Source organism: Sus scrofa, chromosome 4, assembly GCF_000003025.6.
Source record: "Sus scrofa isolate TJ Tabasco breed Duroc chromosome 4, Sscrofa11.1, whole genome shotgun sequence".
Lineage (NCBI taxonomy): Eukaryota > Metazoa > Chordata > Mammalia > Artiodactyla > Suidae > Sus > Sus scrofa.
The window spans coordinates 116,757,192-116,771,604 of NC_010446.5; positions in this window are offsets into that span (position 1 = coordinate 116,757,192).

The following is a 14,413-nucleotide window of genomic DNA, read 5'->3' on the forward strand; positions in this document are numbered from 1 at the left end:
GTGTTAGAATGGAATTCTCTCCACCTGAGAGGATGAAAAATATCCTGTATGATTTCATCTTGTGGTGTGGCCTGAAACATTCAATGGTAGGCATAGAATATGTACATAATATAATATTAAAATAAAACAAAACCCAAAACAACATAAAATATTTATTAAAACTATATCAATTATATAATGTTATTTAAATTAAACATTATTAAACATTATAAAATAATTAAACATTATTTTATAATGTTATTAAATTAGAAGTAGTCATAATATCCAATGATGGGAAATGATAAGGTAAACTTTACCATATTCATCTCATGGAAAGTTATACAGTTATTAAAAATGACATTAATAAAAGTTTAAAACCACAAGGACATACCTATAATAAAATAAAAAGGTAGGGCCAAAAGTTAGATATAAATACAGTTACAAATTTATAAATAAAATGCATATAATAAAAGATTTTAGATGGAATACAGATATTCTAGTTTTATTTATTTTCCAGTGTTTCCAGGTATTTTTAAATCACTGTGCATTTTTATAATTAAAATTATGAAATGTTTGTGAAACCATACTTGAAGAGCTGTTTGTCAAAATCTGTTAATCTACAGATACCCATATCCTACAATCAAATAATTTCATCCCTAGGTATGTGGGAGCCAAAAGAAATGTTCACATTTATACAAAAGGAGACAAGTACAAACATGCTCATTATAGCATCAACTGGGAGCAAGAGAAGAGAAAATAAAATTTTTTCTTAAGCAACAGTAAAATTGAACGAACCAGAGCTGCATATATCAACATAGGTAAATCTCAGAAGTGTAATGGTGACAAAAACCAAAAAATCAGATTGCCAAAAATACATAAATTATGATATTTTTACAAAGTTGAAAACACCCCAAAGAATACCATATCTTATTTAAGTCTACATATCTGTAGTAAAAGTGAAAAATAAAAGAATGCTTGGATAGAGGAAATATCACATTCCAAATGGTGTAAACATCCAGGAGGAGAGAGAAGAAATTAAATCAGAGAGAGATACATGTAGATTTCATCTGCTGTTTTTAGGTTTTATTATTTTGGTGTTTTTTTGCTTTTTTTTTTTTTTAATGGCCACACCCACAGTATATGGAAGTTCCTGAGCCAAAGATTGTGTCTGAACTGCAACTGCGATCTAAGCCTCAGCTGTGGCAACTGCAAATCCTTTAACCCACTGAGCCAGGCTGGGGATTGATTCCACACCTTCACAGCAACTTGAGCTGCTGCAGTTGGATTCTCTTTTTCTTTTTTCTTTTTTTCTCTTTAGGGCTGCACCTGCAGCATATGGAATTTCCTAGGCTAGGGGTCAAATCAGACCTGCAGCTGCCAGCCTACACCACAGCCACAACAATGCAGGATCCAAGCCACATCTGTGACCTACACCACAACTAGCAGCAACCCCATGAATGAGGCCAGGGATCAAATGCACATCCTCGTGGATACTAGTCAGATTCTTAACTTGCTTAGCCACAATGGGAAACTCCTACAGTTGGATTCTTAACTGACTGTTTTATTATATATTTAAGTTTAAAAACAAATAAGGTAAAAATGATAAAATTTGGCAAAGCTAGATGGTAGAAATTTGGGTCCTTATTATATGATTATCCTTTGTAATATGCTTGAAATACTTCAAAATGCCAGAGAAAGTAAATTGTATGTTAATATATGTGGATTGAGAAAGTTAATTCTTTTAGGAAAAGTTGCAAATTTTCATATTATCTCTACATAGTCAAGTTATTTTTATAAGTCAAAAATTTTTGAATACAAGAAGTTAAAAGTAGGACTGCTTAAAAATATGTGTTTAAACAGTCAGAAATGGGAGGAAACAGAAACACATTTGCACACCCTAAAAATCCAAATAGTAAATTACAATTTCTAAATTAAAAAAAAAAAGCAGGAGTCTAAGAAACCAAGAGTCTAAGCAGTTTTTTAATTTAAGTAATGTTACCCAGAAAGCTGTGTAGGGTATGTTTATAACTGTAGTCTCTGTACTGTATTCACACCATCAGGCTTTGAGTCCTAGTTCTACAACTTATTAGCTATTCATTTGAGGCAAGTTATATATTTTGACATGGTGACTATGCTTTTGTTTCCTCATTAACTGCAGAAAATATGAATAATTACTTCATAAGCAAAATGTGAGGGAAATACCCATAAAATGCTTAGAACTTTGCAGAGTTCATACACATAAAATGCTTAGACTATGTAGAATCCTTTTAGTATCAAATATTACTGCCTCAGAAAGGACTTCACTGAATTCTCAATCAAAAAACCCACTCACTCACTATCATATCACAGTTTTATCATCTTCATAGCTCTTAACACTTTCTTATATTATTTTATGTACTTATTTGTTTACTTGGCATTTTCTACTTCCCACCAGTATAATAAAATTTCCATGAAAGCAGAGCCCTCCTCTGTCTTCTTCACCACAGTATTACTAGGACCTAAGTCAGAGCCTAGCAAAAATATTTATTTAATGAAGAATAAAAAGCACCTCTCCAGGCCTGAATGAGTCTTGATAAATGTGAAAGTATACTATACTCTTAGATATTCTTCCAGCTATGGCGGGAACCGTGTCCAGTCAGATTTGGTTAAAAAAATACTCACCCAGCCATAACCGATGTCAGACCATTCAATGCCCCCTGAAACAACATCCCCTTCGAGAAAAACTGCATCCACTCACAACCCCTACCAAAATAGCAGAACTAAACAGCCATGTTGCATCATGTGAACCTGCCTTCCAGCCAAAAGTGATTGGACTAGGGATGAACAAAGAGGGCTCCAGACATTAGCAGTGCTTGGCCAATAGTATCCTCTCAAAAGAATTTGAATGGGAGTTCCCATTGTGGCGCAGCAGAAATGAATCCAACTAGTAATCATGAGGTTACATCCCCTGGCCTCGCTGCTCAGTGAGTGGGTTAAGGATCAATCGGCTTGCCGTGAGCTGTGTGTAGGTCACAAATGCAGCTTGGATCCTGAGTTGCTGTGGTTGTGGTGTAGGCTGGCGGCTGTAGCTCCAATTCGATCCCTAGGCCTGGCAACCTCCAAATGCCATGGGTTTGGCCCTAAAAAGCAAAAAAAAAAAAAAAAAAAAAAAAAAGAAGAAAGAAAGAAAGAAAAGCAAAGCAAAAAACTTGGAATGAAGAGCACAGAGAGCATTGTCAGGTATATTTTCAGTAGGCAGAAAGAAGGGAGGACTAGAACACTGGGCAGCTCAAAGATGTACAAGATCGCATGTTTCCAGAGAGATAATAAGGATGAATTTATTTGCTAGCCTTCTGATTCTCAAGTCTACAATATACACTGTGATCCTCGCCTTAGGATCCTTGAGCTCCTCTGCATCTCAGTTATAAACCCCCTCTTTTTCTAGTGTGAAAGGGCGACAGTTCTTTGCAGCCGAAAACCTTCGATTAGAACTCTATTGAAATTCAAACATTTTCATTCAAGAGAAAAAGTGATCCAAATCTGCAGAAAAGAGATGATCCCTAGAAAAACATTCAATGAATAGAGAGTGATCAAGCGTATAAACCAAACCCAATCAAAATGTCACTCTTTCTTTAATAATACCCTCATAGGAGAAGAATTCGCTGTAAAGGACCAATGGTGTAATTTAAGGCATTAAAGTTCTTTGAAGTAGATGCCATGCCCTAAACTTCTTTTCACATTACTCAAAGTTCTGAGAGCATAGTGGTTGTTCAATAAACATTTTGATGGATGTCAACACTCTGCGTTTCTTCTATTTCTCACATTTTTTTTCTTTTTTAATTACATGCCTATTTTTCTCCAGAAGATGAGATTTGGTTTGTTATTTTTCACAACACAAAATCGCAACCCAAATATTATTAGCACAGCACAGAAATTATTACCCAAGTGATTTTCATTCTGCTAGTTTGAAAATCTGGTGTTTCTTTCTCTTTTTTTTCCCTCAATGAAGTATAATACCACCTAGAATTGAGGCAAGTGAAGAATCCTAGTCATTAGGAGAATTTTTTAAAAATCAGTACACCTCTCTGAATATGAGGCATAAAAGAAGCCTGAAAAATTGCTTCCTCAGAAGCTGAGAAAATAATTCTGGAAAGTCATATTTTATTTTCCAAGAGGGAAAAAACAGGAAGAAAAAAAAAACCCAATAGGTTTAGCAAAAGATAGAAATAAAGTGCCAAAGACTATTTATTTTAAAGGTATAGAACATTATGGAATAGCCATTAAAATGTTAATGCAAACTGAGTTTTGCTCCAAAATACGCCAATCCAAATTTGAATGACTGAACATTATCTTCTGTCATCCAGATGTGAAAATAATGAAAAACATATAATAAAAAATTCTTAAATGTAGACTCATTTATGTTATCTAGACTCTGACTTCCCAGGAGCATCAGAAATCTTCCCTGTCTGAAGTTTCTCTCTGTGCTTACTAGTTCTACAATAACCAGAGAACATAATTACCTGTTGTTAAGAAAGTAATATTTGTGTTATTACGCAGAAGAAAATACAGGTTATTTAAAACATTCTACAAATGACATGCTAATAAAATTACCTAATTTTTCAAAAGCTTATTTTATCATAAACTCTGACTTCCAGAAATATGGCTTATTTGCATTAAAAAAAAAGATATATGCATATTACGCTTGGCTTTTTTTTTTCTTCTTGTTTTTACCAGTCTCTCCTGCCTGTTTGAAATGAGTAGATTAGGAGGAGCCAACTGAAAGCCCAGGATGTGTATTGCTTTACCCAGGATTTGAAAGTGTATCTTTGGTCTCCTAGAGCACAATGGGTTAAAAAAGCAAAGTGTTTCAGAATCAGCTCTTTAACCCTTAACAAAACACATTTTAAATCCTCTAGAGAAGCACTGTTAGGCAAATTCCAAGTATATGATTAGCATTCAAGGTTTAGTAGAGTAGAAAGATTTTTTAAAGGTCTGTCTTCTATCACATCTTTGGCCCTAAATAGAAGGGGACTTACTTGCCTCCTAGAAGACAAGCAAAGGAAAGAGAAGCTTTATTTGGGTAAAGAGTACAGGAGCCACAGCTTGCTTCAGCAAGTTTTAAATACTTCCTTTTCCTTTCCATCAAGTAACCCCTAATGTGTCATATTCTTGTTAGCTTCCCAAGCAAAAGCAAGAAATACTCTATTAAAAATTTTATAGCTGCAGAAACCAAGTTTCAAAGCACAATAAAAACACAGCAAAAGGAACTTTCATACAATTACTTCATAAGTTTATTTCAGGTTATTGTCAGCCTTTCTTTAAAATAAAAAGTGATTTGTGGTCAGAAATGATCCAAATTATGCTGCCAATCTTTCTCTGTTCAAGTTGTAACACTACTTCATGGGTTGCCTTCAATAGAAAGTTCATAGTTATTTTTCTAAAATCCAAGACTTAATTAGATTTTAAGGACTTTTTACTTCTAATCAGAGCTATGGATTTTTTTCCTAATAAAAATATGAATTTATTGCATTTTAAATTTCCTCAGAATATCCCTAATAGAGGTGACTGTCCTTGTGTGAAGACTTAAATCCTCACAATTAGCCTCCAGGAACCAAGTGAAATGAAAACATTCATTTATGCGGGATCTTTCTATATTCTGGCCTTTGTCAAAAACCAATTGGATCATGCAACATAATTCCTTAGTTAAAGAACATCATAAATTGTAAAAAGGGCCATTTGCTTAAAAATTTTATGGGTAGTTTATACACAACAGAAGGCATGTGATTTCAAAAGGGTTAAAACATCTGTATCAAAGCCAGGAAGATCATTATTTTCCAGAGTTTTTGTAGCATAAAATAGTGCTTAGACAAATACTTTGAATGTGATAAACCTGTTGACATGTGACTGATCTTCAAGTGTAAATGATTCAAAGTATAGAAAACAGAAAAACTAAGGATATTGTCAAGTGCTGATTTCCTAAAAATATCATCAAAACAATAATTGATAAAGATGAAAAAGAATATTTTTTACCTTAATAAAGGAGGGGAAAATAGGGTATGTGTGGAGGATTAGATTCTGGTTTAACCTAAGTCTTTAAATTTATATTTAAGATTAGGATTACATAACAGGAGAAAACTGACAGAACAATGTAAACCAAGTATAATGGAAAAAATAAAAATCATTTTTAAAAAAGATTAGGATTGTAGCTTGGTTATGATTGGGTGAGAATTATAACCATGCTAGTCTAGCATTAATGGACATCAACAGAGTGAGGATAAGTTCAAATACTTGTAGGAGGAAACAATCATGAGAAACTAGCTACTGAAATTAAAATTTCAATGTCCTCTGTAAAGTGTCTTTGCTTTATTGCAACACAAACATGCGCATTTGCTTATATATTGTCTATGACTTTTTTTGTATTGTAAGGACAGAGTTGAGTGGCTGCAACAAAAACCACAGGGCCTGAAATACCTAAAATATTCACTATCTGGCTCTTTATAATTTTGCTGATTGCTGCTATAATAAATACTGTCCATTTTCTACCCAGATTCCCTGTTTTATCAATTCTGTGTGCCCCTCCCTTGATTTTTGTGTGCTCTTACTTCCAACTGCCTTCTGTGACTCTCTTTGGAGGACTGCTCTCCAGCTTGGGAATCACTTTGCTTGCAGACCCAAGCGGCTGTAAACAGGGGGCAAGTTACATTCCCTTCACTCCGCTATGGCTGTTACCCATTGACTGACTGGTACACGACTGTGAAAGCAGCGTCCTTACCCCAAGTTGGAATAAACTTTGAGGGGTAATTTATACTTCATAGACACATAAGCTTCAGGATCTTTTCTATTGGGGAATGGCTTATCTTTCTGCCTGCTGTTTCAGTATTCTCAATGCTGTTAAGAGAGCAAGGTTGAGTGTTTCAAAGGTTACTATCTTCCACTATAAAAAACCAGAAATTGGAGTTCCCGTTGTGGCTCAGCAGGTTAATAACCGGACATCATGTCTGTGAGTATTCGGTTCAATCTCTCAGTGGGTTAAGGATCCAGCATTGCCTCAAGCTTCGGTGTAGGTCACAGATGCTGCCTGGATCCATTGCTACTGGGCTGTGGCATCAGGTAATCAACCGCTAGCTGGGAACTTCCATATGTCTCAGAAGGTAAATGCTAAATTGAGTTACAAGAGTTCCTGCTGTGGCACAACGGGTGGCATCTCTGCAGCTCCAGGATGCAGGTTCCATCCCTGGCCCAGCACAGTGAGTAAAGGATCCCGTGCTGTGGTAGCTGCAGTGTTGGTTGCAACGGCCACTTGGAACTGATCCCTGGCCTGGGAACTCCATATGCCACAGGTGGCCAAAAAAGATAAATAATAAATGAGTACAACCTGAAAAAAATTTTCCATTACTTAGAAAACAGGATGTCACATTATAAAGCTGCCTTTTCTTAGTGCAGTTGCTCATAATTTGCATTTAACCACTCAATGGCCACAATGGAGTGATCTAGAGAAGTTTCATTTCTCCAGTTTGATTCACTCAGCAGTTTTTGACCATCCAACATACAGGTCCAAAGCTTACTGCTGAGAACACACTGAATGTGAGATGACCCGGGCCTTGAAAATTTCACACATAAGAGTGAAATTTAGATACATAAGATTATCGTTTTCTATGCTGCTAGAGCAGGGGCTGGATCTCTGATTCTTTTTAAAATTTTCTAAGTGCCAAGCACAATGATGTGCTGAATAAATACCTGTTAAATGTAATTCTACCTCATCATTCTCGAGAATGGAAATCTATCCAGCCAGAGCAACAGCTTAATGCCATACATTATTCCTAGTAAAGGAATTATTGACTCATAATCTAATATGGTATAATGTCACCAGAAAGGGCTCCAAGCTGAGCTCCCAAAGTCCAGACGTGCAGTTCCCACTCTATTAGTAATTCCCCAGGTGGCCTTAGACAATTCATTTCATTCTCTAAGCCTCAATTTCTTCAATTATAAAGAAAAGAGGTCAGCCTAGGTTGTCTATAAGGTTCATTCCAGCTCTGAAATTCTGATTCCTCTGAACGCTCCAATTACTTAGCAATGCCTCACTTCTCTTGAACCAGTAGACTTATTTCAGGACTCAGTCCAACAGTATTATAAGAACTGAACAACGGAATTTTAAAATGTGATACACTGGAGTTCCCGTTGTGTCTCAGTGGTAGGAACCTGACCAGGATCCATGAGGACGCGTGTTTGATCCCTGGCCTCGCTCATTGGGTTAAGGATCTGGCATTGCCATGAGCTGCAGTGTAGGTTGCAGATGTGGCTCAGATCCTGTGTTGCTGTGGCTATGGTGTAGGTCAGCAGGTACAGCTCCTATTTGACCCCTAGACTTGGAACTTCCATATGCCATGAATACGGCCTTAAAAGACAAAAGAAATTTTTAATTTTAAAAAAATTTGTGATAAACCTTTTTTTGGAAGAGAACCAATATGTCCCTTGATTTATTCTCCCTATAGTCTCAGGCATGAAAATGATATTTCCTCAACATTTCATTCATAGCTTTCAGTCTTTTATATAGAAAGATTTGAAATAAGTTCTATAAATATTTGCTATTTATTTTCTGACTCACATTTCTAGAGGGAACCTAGTTCCAATCAATGCCATCTTTTTTCTCTTTTTAGCAAATTGCCTTATTTAATCATTTTATTTTTCAGATTTAAAATTTTTAACACCCTCCAGCTTATTACCTTTTCTCAAACCACTCAACCTCTTTCTCGGATCCTCATACTCCAGTAACAATCCTAAGATTTGCAGGAAATTAAAGCAAAAGTAGCCCCTGTTCCAAAAATGAACATAAAATTTTGATATAAAAAAGGAATAGTTTATATTTATTATTTTGATGCAAATAATTTATTATTTGCTCACTCAGACACAACAGTTGGATATTCACCTTGTTCTTTCCTATCAGAAACAATTTTTATGTGATTCTGAAAAAAAACTAATGCATAGGAATTTTATATTGTTCACATCTCCCTTTCTTTTCCTCATTTCTGAAACTGTACTTCCCCCAAGGACTTTCTCCCATGGAAAAAAAAGAATTTTGTCACCCCCAATATTGATTCTTATATCATTTGTCTATTATTTTAAAATTTATTGAACACCTAGTACTTGGCCCGATGCTAGACGTTGAGAATATAAAGGAGGAAGAGAGGGAAGGCTTTCCAGAAAAGTTGTTAAACTGCATTTTGAAGAATGAGTAAAGTTATAAGAAAGAAGTTGGAGCCTTGAAGATGAGAAAATACAATAAATCCAAGAGTCTGAAAGTGCCCTGGGCTGGCTGAAATACAAGGTTCTCTATAAAATACAGTAAGACCAATCAAATATCAGTAGCATATGTATGATTTATCTATGTAACTATCAGTGCTTTCTCTTGCAAAGGTGGCCCTACTATAGGCCTATTTATTCAGGCACTGATGAAAAAAATAAATTTTTAGAAAATTTTTCACCATCATCCATTTCTTTTTTTTTTTTTTTCTTTCTTCATAGATTTTAATTTCTCACCTAAACCCATCATTTAGTCTCTCATCTCCTTGGGTCCTACATCAGTTGTCACTGGGTAAGTAGAGACAAATCACTAACTGGGACCAAGGTCAATTCTACATTAAAATGCTGGCATTCAGCATTTATGGGTTTAGAAAGACGCAAAGCTAAACTAAAGAGAAGAAAATTGGCTTCAAACCCAAATCCAAATCTCAAAATCAGCAATGTGTGTTGTGGAGTCCTGGGCATAAAAATCCCTTAAGACCACCTTTCGAAGAAAATACATGAATTTCTCTTGAAATAATGATTTTATACACTCTGTAAAGAAAAAAAAAAGTAAATAGCACATTTAATATAAGCAACAATGAGGGAAAATCGCTTTTTTAAAAGCAGATTGTCTGGTTTACTCCCTCCGCTGCCTCCAAGAGGTCCTTAGTAAGCCCAAAATAGACATAAATGGAACTAATAATTCCTTCACAGACACCTATGTCCTATACGGCATCACAAATATTTGTTTGCCTGTACATTCACACACACGTCCACAGGTACACATGCACACACCTCAGATCCTTGCCCTTCAGTAGGTGATCAAAGCCCATGAAATGGAACCAGATTAAAGCACTAGACTTGACTTGGATAGGTGATCACTGGCTGTGAAACTAAACAGATTGTCCCCAGTCACCTCTCAGAGGAAAGAGGCGCCCTGCCTCATTCCCACAGCGTTCTGTCATGTACGCTCGATGCGACCGTGCCTGTATCCCTCGTCTCATACCCCTCGTTTCATTACCTAGACACGCGAATCAGAAAACAACTGAGGCAAAGCGAATGCAGCTTCATTGGATGCAGATTTTAGTGAAATACCTTCTTGCCTAGTTCCTTCTCCTTTGGCTCGGCTCTGAATATGACCTTTTCTAGCTAGCAGAGACTTTTCCACCTCTCACGGGCATCACTTTGGTCATTTCAAGTTTATTCTGCAAAAGTGGATATTCACATGCCAAATCATTCCCTCACATGCCAGCACAATATTCCACAAGCCAAAAACTAAGGAAAGATGGCCGTTCTTATACTTGGGGCAGAAAACCAAGGGCCGGGACCCATTGGTTTTCTGAAGCGGATCTTAAAAAGATCACGGGGGTAAAGAAAAAAAGTAGTCCCCTACGTATCAACAATGTCAATACAATAACTTTGGATTTGACAGATAAACACCAAAAGATGACTAACTCATAGTAATAGAATTATAGATTATGTTTTTTAGCATTGTTGTGCCTTTCTATATTTTAACTTATCAGTCATAAACAACTTTTATATAATTAATCAGAAAAATTAAAATGTCAGAATACAGTTTCAGAAGCTCAGTATAAAAAACAGGCAACAGTGCATAGCAAAACAAAACAAAACAAAACAAGCAATTTCACTGGGCAACCAAATCCAAATTTTAGCTTTGCCTCTTATGGGCTCATCAGATTATTTAGCTTCTCTGAATCTCAGTTAATTTAAAAACCAACAAGATCACTCCTAACTCATGGGGTTGTCATGAAGATGAAATAAGACAAATGTATGTAAATGTAAAAGAATCCCAAGTTTGTATGGCTTTCAAGAGCTGCTAACCACTTTATCACCTCAAGGAAAAAATAAGGATTCTGGTCAAGACATACCTCCAATTCCTTTTGTATTCACAGTCTCATGCCTAGATATAAAGTATATTAAACTCTGCAATGTGCTATCCTTTCCCTGAGGCATGACAGGAACAACAAAAATCTAACTCTATAAACAATTCTGGTCGTGAGAGCTGAAGGAACTGGCAAAGCTGTGATGGAATCACAATTTGGATGCATGCTCAAATATCTACTCCTCAGACACTGTGGTCAGAACCACCGCAGTTACAGCGTTGGATTCTGCTTTCACAGACTGACGTGCAATCAAAGCAGATCAAGCTGAATCTATTGGAAAATAAATCATGACTCTTCTCAACTATTTAGCCATGCAACCCTGGTGAGTCAGAATGGGGGTTCGTTCTTCATTGTCTAAATATGATGATATTTCTGTGTCCTCCATATTTGGTGATTTCTTTTTGGTCTTTTTAGGGCCACACCTGCACAATATGTAAGTTCCCAGGTTAGGGGTTGAATCGGAGCTGCAGCTGCCAGCCTATACCACAACCTCAGCAGCACAAGATCCAAGTCTCATCTGCAACCTAAACCACAGCTCACGGCAACACCGGATCCTTAACCCACTGAGCAGGGCCAGGGATGGAACCCGAATCCTCATGGATCCTAGTTGGGTTTGTTACTCCTGAGTCACAACAGGAACTCTGATATTTAGTGACCTTATTCCCTGAGGATGATGCCTTCTCTTCCATTTAATAAAATAACATCTTAAAATATCAAATTAAGGAGTTTGGGGATTTCAGAATCAGATACTCTGCCTTTACGAAGCCTAAGAAATAATGTTGTGTGATATTTTTTAAATGTGCTAGACTTTTAAGGAGAGTGGTTTTTAAGTTTTTAAATTAGAGAAATCATGCACACATTTGTTTCTTCTGCCCTTGGAGATTATAAACACCCAGAGGCAACTCATTTTTGCAGAATATTTGCTGTCAAGAAGCAACGAAGTGCAAATGGAAGCCAATTGAACTTAGCAATTTGTTTACTTAGAAAGAAAATAGCTGGAGAAAAAAATAGAGTCTTTTAATAATTAGCCAGTCGAGTTAGATAAGGGACATTCCAGTATATGATCCTAGCATTATAATAAGGAGGCTGACACTTTGGATGATAAAGAATTGGCAATTAACCTTCTAACTCAAAGAAAAATTCTCAAAAGTAGAGGGAAAAAAAGCAAAATGACTTCTATTTTGAATTTTATTCAGTGTCTTCAAGCTCAAAATTAGTTTTTAAATGTTTTATAAGATAATATGCCTTGATTACTTTCACAAATAGAAGGCTTCAGAGTTCCTCTTGTGGCTCAGTGGAAACGAACCCAGCTAGCATCTGTGAGGACTCGGGATCAATCCCAGGCCTCACTCAGTAGGTTACAGATCTGCGTTGCTATGTGCTGTTGTGTAGTTTGCCTATGTGGCTCAGATCCTGCATTGCTGTGGCTGTGGTGTAAGCCAGGTACTGCAGCTCAAACCAAACCAAACAAATAGAAGGCTTCAGGGGCCCATGCTAAAAGTTAAGGAATTACAAGCTAGTGCAGCTAACATGGGGACTGTCTCAATTATTTAATATTTCTTTGCCTACAATGTCTGTACCTACTGTAAATTATGAAAATGATTGAGTTAAACTCTGCTAAACACTGGCACAGGATGCAGAGTTCATTGCAAGCAGCATTCTCCTTTACTTTACTACAGACCTTTAATTAGCCACAAAATCCTTTCACTTTGTACCTGGTCAGAGCTCTTCTTAAAAATACAGATGTCTCATGCAAAGAATAGGTATACCCTTACATCACTGAGATGTGACTTTGTCGCTATGGTCCAAGCAGAACCATAGCACCTGGAGACAGGAATGGTGACTTTCTCCAAAGCTTGCCGCTTGGCTTTCCTGCCATCTGGCAACCAATGGAGAACTTAAGCCCTTTCCTTCCAGAGAGACATCCTGTCAGTTCAGGAAGAGAATGGCCTCTACCTCATGTACTCTGCTTTTGTGTAGTGAGATCTAAACAGATGGATTGGTCTTTGAAGCCCTGAGGAACAACTATAGAGCTAAGCCAAATAGTAGGCATATTCCATAGTTCCTAGGGAGTATGACATTGTGTGAAGCTGCTTTTGGTACCTAGAAGAGAAGAGAGGAAAGGAAGGGAATTACAGAGAGCAAAAGAACTAAAAAGAAGTTTAAGGAGAAATAAAGATGGTTTATAGTCTTAGTAGAAGTTTCTAAAATGGGTTACAAATCAAAATAACTCAGTATAGTGAATCCGCTGAACCAGAATAACCCAACAGCTGAGGCCCAGAAAATGCTGCTGCCCTAATTATTGTGTGATTGCTGTTTTGCTGGTGTTGATGCTGATGCTGCTCTTCTCCAAGAGGTTCTGATATATTTGAAGAAGAACGTTAGGAAGATGGGAGTCTTGGGATCCCAACTGAGTCACCCAGGACTTCCAACACCCAGAGTAAGACTATGTAACACCAACATTTCTTCCCTATAAAAATAGGCTCTTTTCTTCTCTTTGATCCCATAGATGTGAATATAATGAGATTTTATCAAAACCACTTCCTCCTATTGTTACTTCTGCCAGAGAAATAGTGCATTACACCCTCCTGGCTTTGATGCAGACAATGAAACTCTCTAATAGATTGCCAATTGCTTTGACACAAAAGCTAGAGAAAATTCAACTTATCCCAGAACCTTGTTCCCAATCTGTCTCTAGCACTGCAGCTGTCAAATTTGGCCCCTAAAATGCCCTTGATGAAAGGAGTGAGCCAAGAGAAAGAGTAATAGTCTGTCAAGTTAGGTGGCTATAATCCTCAATATTGGTAATTACACTTCAAATACATTGAGCTTTGTTGTTGAAACTCAGAAAGTAAAACTTTGATTCATCTAAACAAAAGATGATTCCAATCTTGCAAGGCTCAAAAAGCTAAGGATGTCCTAAAACACCCCCTGCACATAAATTACCTTCCTATGATTGTTTCAGATCTCCCAACAGCTTTTGCCTAGTCTGGTCATCTGAGGAAATATTAGCCAACCATAGACAGCACTATATGTGGCTCACTTTTTCTGAGGAAGAAGAGAGAGTCTGAAGCTAAGTGCTATTTGACATAACATAAATCTAAGGTGTCGCCCACCGTTGGCCAGTGGCTCTGAGATTTCATTAAGAGGGAAGAGTTCACCTCTTGTGGCCTCGTCCAAAAACAGCCAGAAGAATTAACTCATCTTCTGAAATCTCTAACCACCATTTGTACCACAATCACAATCAAAGCCTTCTTCAAGCTGATGGT